We start from the raw sequence: 7,104 nt of genomic DNA on the forward strand, positions 1-7,104 counted from the left end.
TTTCTCTTAACGAAAACTGGGTTATCCCAAATTTCAATAAGTAAGTAAGAAAAACTTCCTCTGACAAATATGATCGTATCGACCTCAATCGATCATTTAATGAATTCCTCTGTATGTAAATATAAACAAATATTTAGCCTTATATAAAGTTCATTGATACATGATGATCAATCGAAGTGTTCTTAAAAAAAGAACTGAGAAAAGCTTTGGAAGAAAATAATGATCGGACTCTCATTGATCGTCTAATTAGAGTTGGCCTATGAATTCTACTCTATGATGCTGTAATGATCACTTATGCTGATCGGCGTCTAAAAATTTTTTCATAAATATTTTTTACCAAAAAGAAGGACACCTAAATATTTCATCTGCGAAGAGTTCCACCCAAGAATTTCTCTTGAAATGGAAACTATTCCGAATGGCCAGTGAGAAACCTCAAACAGTTCGCGATCAAATATGTATCTTTAGTAGATAAGAAAAATTCTCTGTGATAAATATGATCGCATCTCAATCGATTCTTTAAAGAATTTCTCTGAACGAGGTCATAGTTAAGCAAAGTTTTGCATGTAAATATGATCACATTTCCACTGATCATTTAATTGAATGTCTCATAGAATGTTCATGAATTTGACAACATTGGTGTGGACGTTTCGTATATAAATATGATTCCATTTTCATTGATCATATAATGGAAATTTCCACTGATCATTTAGTTGAATGAAACATAGATAGTTCATGAATCTGTCATCATTGGTATGGACGTTTCGTATGTAAATATGATCTCATTTTCATTGTTCATCTAATAGAAATGCCATCAATGAGGCTCCAGGTGCAACGTTAACTTTTGAGAATCTTTGAATTTATCCATAAAGAAAATGCCTGTTAACTCTTTTACCCGAAAAGAGTTCCATTTGAGAGAGAAATTATCCCGATTTGTCAATTCTCAACTAAGTCACAGTTGCCAAGACTGCTGATCCTCATAAGGGTATCCACATTCGTAGTTCTCAAATATATTTGAAGGTAACACTTTCGATTGTTCATCTGCATTCTTTCGTGATCCCGGCGTTTGAATCAGATCGTGTTTGATATTTCAAACAGTTAAGGCAGTTCTGTAGTTGTCAATCGATATCTTTAACACTCTCCTAGTTTTAAGGTTCCATAAAATTGTCGGATTTGACATATGATCTAAACCTATCGTGGCTGTGGGACTATTCAACTATTAGAGTTTCAATAACAAATGATCCCAATGGAAATAGTCTTAATAGCTATGTTGACTTTGTTTCGAAAGGTTACATCAGATCTGAGGAAATTTAGCTAAACCACTAAGGGGCCTGTTGTAGATTCCTTTGCCAGAGTCTCTGATGGGAATCGAAACCACAATTTTTGGCCAAAATGACTATAATACAACAAACTAACTTACTAGAGACTTCTGGAGTAAGAATGTCTTTCTGTAGTTCGTCGTTAGCTTCTCTAAAGATTTTGCAATGCAAATCCCGAAATATATTCTTTGTGATAAGAATCAGTTAGAAGTCTCACTTAAACATCAATCAACCTTTTCACACACTACACCATTAGAACCAATTCACACATTCAGTTGGCAATCATGTGGAACGGCGCTAAGAGTGGTAATTAAACTGCCACTATTATTTTCTTATAAAATGTTGTGTGTACATTTTGATGGCTGGTGACGTGTCTACATGTTGTTGTTGTTATTATTATTGTTGTTGCTGAGCTAGAGTTAAAAATTTTAATGCTGTTGCAATGGCACAAGTGCTTTTGTGGCCAAAACGTTTCATATATAAGAACGATCTATCTCTTAAACATTGGAGGGTGACGCCATCTGTACTGGTTAAAGTGTGTCCTAGTTAAACTGCTGGAATTACACGCGGATTATGAGTGTTTCTTTTTTTTTTTTCGTATGCTATGGCTGCTCTATGTATTGTTGTATGTTGCTATTCTTATTGACTATAAATAGTAGTTGTTTCTAAGTTTATTTTTTTTGTCTGTTCATTTGTTTGTTTATAGTTTATGTGCGTAAATTCATTTGATAATGTTGTATGTCAGTCACAGACTGCCTGTTGCTTGGTTGCAAGCTGGCTGGTTGCCTGTTGTTTTTTTCTCTTTTGTGATTTCTATTTCCCATATGTTGCAAGGTGTGGTGTTGTTTTATTTATTGATCAACTTTTATTTAAATGTTTTACATTTATTTGTACTTTATAATGTTATACATTTTATTTTTAATCGTTTTTAATAAATTTTCTAACTTTAGCAACATTATTTCGAATTGAATTAGAAAAAATTAGAATTTTCTATATTTTGCAAACAGTGACTAATCTGAAGTCAGAAGTTGAGAAAATAATTGTACTTTTAAAACATTCTGATAAAAATTTCCGTTTGTTGGATCTGTGAAGTTTGTCGTTAGATAGTTATTTAGTTAGTTAGTCCGTTAGTTAGTTATTTACTTAGTTAATTAGTTAGTAAGTTCGTTAGTCAGTTAGTTATTTAGTTAGTTATTTATGGATCTGTGGATCTGTGAAGTTTGTCGTTAGATTAGTTAGTTAGTTAGTTAGTTAGTTAGTTAGTTAGTTAGTCCGTTAGTTAGTCCGTTAGTTAGTCAGTTAGTTATTTAGTTAGTTAGTTAGTTATTTACTTAGTTAATTGGTTAGAAAGTTCATTAGTCAGTTAGTTATTTACTTAGTTAATTAGTTAGTAAGTTCGTTAGTTAGTTAGTTAGATAGATAGATAGATAGATAGATAAATAGATAGATAGATAGATAGATAGATAGATAGATAGATAGATAGATAGATAAATAGAAAGATAGATAGATAGATAGATAGATAGATAGATAGATAGATAGATAGATAGATAGATAGATAGATAGATAGATAGATATTTAGTTAGTTTTTCTTCCAGGTGATAGCCCCAACAAACTAATCAACTAATAGTGGTACTGCTAAGTCTTCCGTTTGAGTCACCTATGGAGATAGTCTCTACATTTGCAGTTTTTGAAAGAGACTAAAATTTCTTCCTCATGATTTCTTCGCCACAAATTTAGTATCATTCACCAACTATCTCCCTAGACAATTGCTAGGCAAAATCATATGAATAAGTAAAGGTTAAAGAGATGCAATGAGCGGGAGAGAGTGATGATCGCAGTGTCATTTAAACGAGTTTTTGTTGCACTATAACGAAATCCAAACTAGATAGATAGATAGATAGATAGATAGATAGATGGATAGATAGATAGACAGATAGATATATAGATAGATAGACAGACAGACAGACAGACAGGCAGATAGATAGATAGATATATAGATAGATAGATAGATAGATAGATAGATAGATAGATAGATAGATAGATAGATAGATAGATAGATAGATAGATATATAGATAGATAGATAGATAGATAGATAGATAGATAGATAGATAGATAGATAGATAGATAGATAGATAGATAGATAGATAGATAGATAGATTGATAGATAGATTGATAGATTGATAGATTGATAGATAGATAGATAGATAGATAGATAGATAGATAGATAGATATTTAGTTAGTTCGTTTTTCTTCCAGGTGATAGCCCCAACAAACTGCTGCGGGATCAACTAATAGTGGTACTGCTAAGTCTTCCGTTTGAGTCACCTATGGAGATAGTCTCTACATTTGCAGTTTTTGAAAGAGACTAAAATTTCTTCCTCATGATTTCTTCGCCACAAATTTAGTATCATCCACTAACTATCTCCCTAGACAATTGCTAGGCAAAATCATATGAATAAGTAATGGTTAAAGTGATGCAATGAGCGGGAGAGAGTGATAATCGCAGTGTCATTTAAACGAGTTTTTGTTGCACTATAACGAAATCCAAATATTTCATTCATAAAATTCTTAGGTCATCTTACAATGAAATATGAAATCCTATACTCACACAAACATATGAAAATTGAAAGTCAATAATTATTCCTAAATCGCATATAAAAAACCAACCACTTGAACACCAAAGAAAGGGCAAAAAAACAAATTTAATCCTTATGGGAACTTACGACTGCGAAGCCAACATACAAGTTCAACCACAAGACGTGTTGGTACAATAGGGTCACCAACAAAAAAATAAAACAGTTCACAGCACAAGTATTTTTTTTATCACTTTTCAACAAAAACGTGACTTTTTCCTCAAGTACTTTAGACACTGGGTATACACACTTCAGGCGTTTTGTAATTTGATGAACATAAAGTACATTTAATGTGAATCCACTATATTATTTAATGAATTTTCAAGTAATATTTTGTGCCTATGTATGTGTGTGGTTTTTTATAGTTTGTAATTTATTGGATCACTAAGATCACCAGCAAACAAGTCAAAATAACTGATTGTTCATACATCCATACATAGAAAACTCAAACAAACACTTGTTGCAACTTTGCACACATACCCTAATCAGAGCCTTTAGCTGCTTAACCACAATGTGTGTGTGTAGAGTTCTATTTATTTAGTTTTATTTGCTTTACACATGGGTCACTCACTCACTTACTCACAACATTCGATTCATTTGCACAAGTGTTCATTAGAGAGCTTCAGTCCGTCCCCATCGGATTCTTATGCGTTCCAAAGATTATCAATTTCCAAAAATAAAAAAAAAAAACGCTTGCTTGTAGTTAATATTTCTTGTTGTATAAGAGTGAACACTTGTTTAAACCTTCACCTCAAGAAACCAGGCGACATGTTTCTTATCATTGTTTGGTTTTTACTGTTTATTGACTTTAACTTTAAAAAACTTATAAATTCAATATAAAAAAGTAATGATTTTACAGCCTTAAGGAAAAAAACTACTTTAGTATGACTAAGTTGTGTTTTATTACATATTTACTTAAAACAAAATTTAATAGAATTTGTGCTTGCACTGATTATTTATATTTTGTTTAAGTTATTTCTTGTTAATGACCTAATCGTCGAGGAGATATGTAAAGGAGTGTGATCTTTAAGATCTATTAAGAAGCAGAAAACTTAGCATAGCAGTGATCAATTTCAACATGAAATCCTTAGAGCCTTTATCTTAATAGAATTTTTCCTGAAATGTTATATTAACTGATCGAAATAAATTTTTCTCCTAAATGTCCAAGTCCAATAGTAATATGGAGTTAGACTAGTGAGATTATCATGATTCCATATTACTATTGGACTTAGACGTTTTTTCTAACTAGGAGGAAAATTTATTGAAAAAGCTATTTCGATCAGTTAATATAACAATTCACGAATGATTCACGAATTAATCGAGAACAAAATTTTCACTAAGAGTTTTGTATTAACTGATCTACACTCTGTTCTGTGATCGGAAGTATTCTCGGGCTTCTTGTAAATCGAATGAAACTGACTGGAGCGAAGCTTATGGCGCAAAATCTTTACTCAATTAAAGACTCGAAAAACTGTATACTGTTGTTGTAGAAATGTTACAAGAAAAAAATATATACTCTGCGATTGAAAATACTCTCAATCCTTTTATAGATCGAATGCACTTGATTGGAGCCAATCTTAAGGCACAAAATCTCAAATCATTTATAGACGGAGCTTTAATGATTGTTTTTAGAATGAAATCTACTCCACACATTTAAGTAGATCGAAATTTATTCACTCCAGACTCCATGTTCCAGACTTTTTGGAAAACAGTATCTTTGCAATTATTTGGATTCTAATAGTTAAATCGAAATATAAAGATTGAATCATTAACATGGATAATCTGAACATCATGTTGAAATTAATACAAACATCATATGAAAACCAGAAACCTATTTTTTCCTTACTCAACACCCCCCGTGGATCCGCTGCAGAAAAAATGGATAAGATTCTTAAACAAGAGAAAGTTATCAGTTGCAAGTTTAGCTCCTGTTTTAAATCTGACAAGATTCACAAACTGAAATAATAAAAAAATTCTTTTTCAAACTACAGAAACTTTGAAGTAGGGTTCCATAAATCGACTTTCGAATAATCGGACAATCGACCATTTGTCGAAAAGTCGAAATCGACTATTTTTTCAAAAAAGTCGATAACTCGACTATCGTCTATGAAAAAAGTTGAAAAGAGTCGAAAATAGTCGGAAAAAGTTGAAAAAAGTTGGAAAAAAGTCGTAAAGTTGGAAAAGGACGAAAAATGTCGGAAAGAAGTCAAAAAGAAGTCAAAAAAGTCGAAGAAAGTCGAAAATAGCCGAACAGTTCAAAAAATTGTCGAAAAGTCGTAATAAGTCAAAAATAGTCGAAAAATCGTTAAAAATTTTTTATTGAATATTAATAAAAAAATAAAAAGTCGACACAGACTAGGGTTGAACTTAGTACTTTCCGTCCAAAATCATAAAAACTTCAAAAAGAAGACAAAGACAAAACAAACATTTTGAGAAAAAAGTCTAAAATAGTCGAAAAAAACTCGAAAAAAGTAAAAAATAGTCGAAAATAGTTGAAAAGTCAAAAAAGTCGAAAAACGTCGAAAAAGTCGAAAATTGTCGAATAGTCGTCAAAAGTCGGAGAAAGACGAAAAAAGTCAGAAAAGGTCGATAAGTCGAAAATAGTCGAAAAGAGACAGAAAAAGTAAAAATATGTTGCAAGAAATCGAAAATTCGAAAAAACGTCGGAAAAAGTCAAAAATTCCAAAAAAGTAGAAAATTCGAAAAAATTTCGGAAAATGTGGAAAAAATCGAAAAATTGACTATTTATAAAAGCGGTTGATACTTAACATTACTTGTCTTTTTGTGAGGTCCAACTATGGTAATTAAAGATCTAAAAGTTTTAGGGCGAAGACGGACCCCAATGGAAACATTCAAACTAATAAATGAATCAGATAAGAAATAATTATCCGTTGAATTGTCCGTCTGAAAGTTCTCAAACGCAAAGAACTTATAAGTTCTATATAAAAGTGAGTTTTTTTCGACTCGGCATTACTTGTGTCTATTTGAAAAATTAAATCATAAAAACATGTAAGGTTAGTAAGGTTCATGTAAGGAATCCGAATCATTTTAAATGTTTTTCTGCATTGCTGACTGGACTTAAGACTTTAGAGATCTAAAGGAAAAGTAGACATTTCAATGCCTATTCATAGAAACAAAATTACTCTAATTTACT

The sequence above is a fragment of the Lucilia cuprina genome, chromosome 5 (assembly GCF_022045245.1).
Source record: "Lucilia cuprina isolate Lc7/37 chromosome 5, ASM2204524v1, whole genome shotgun sequence".
Lineage (NCBI taxonomy): Eukaryota > Metazoa > Arthropoda > Insecta > Diptera > Calliphoridae > Lucilia > Lucilia cuprina.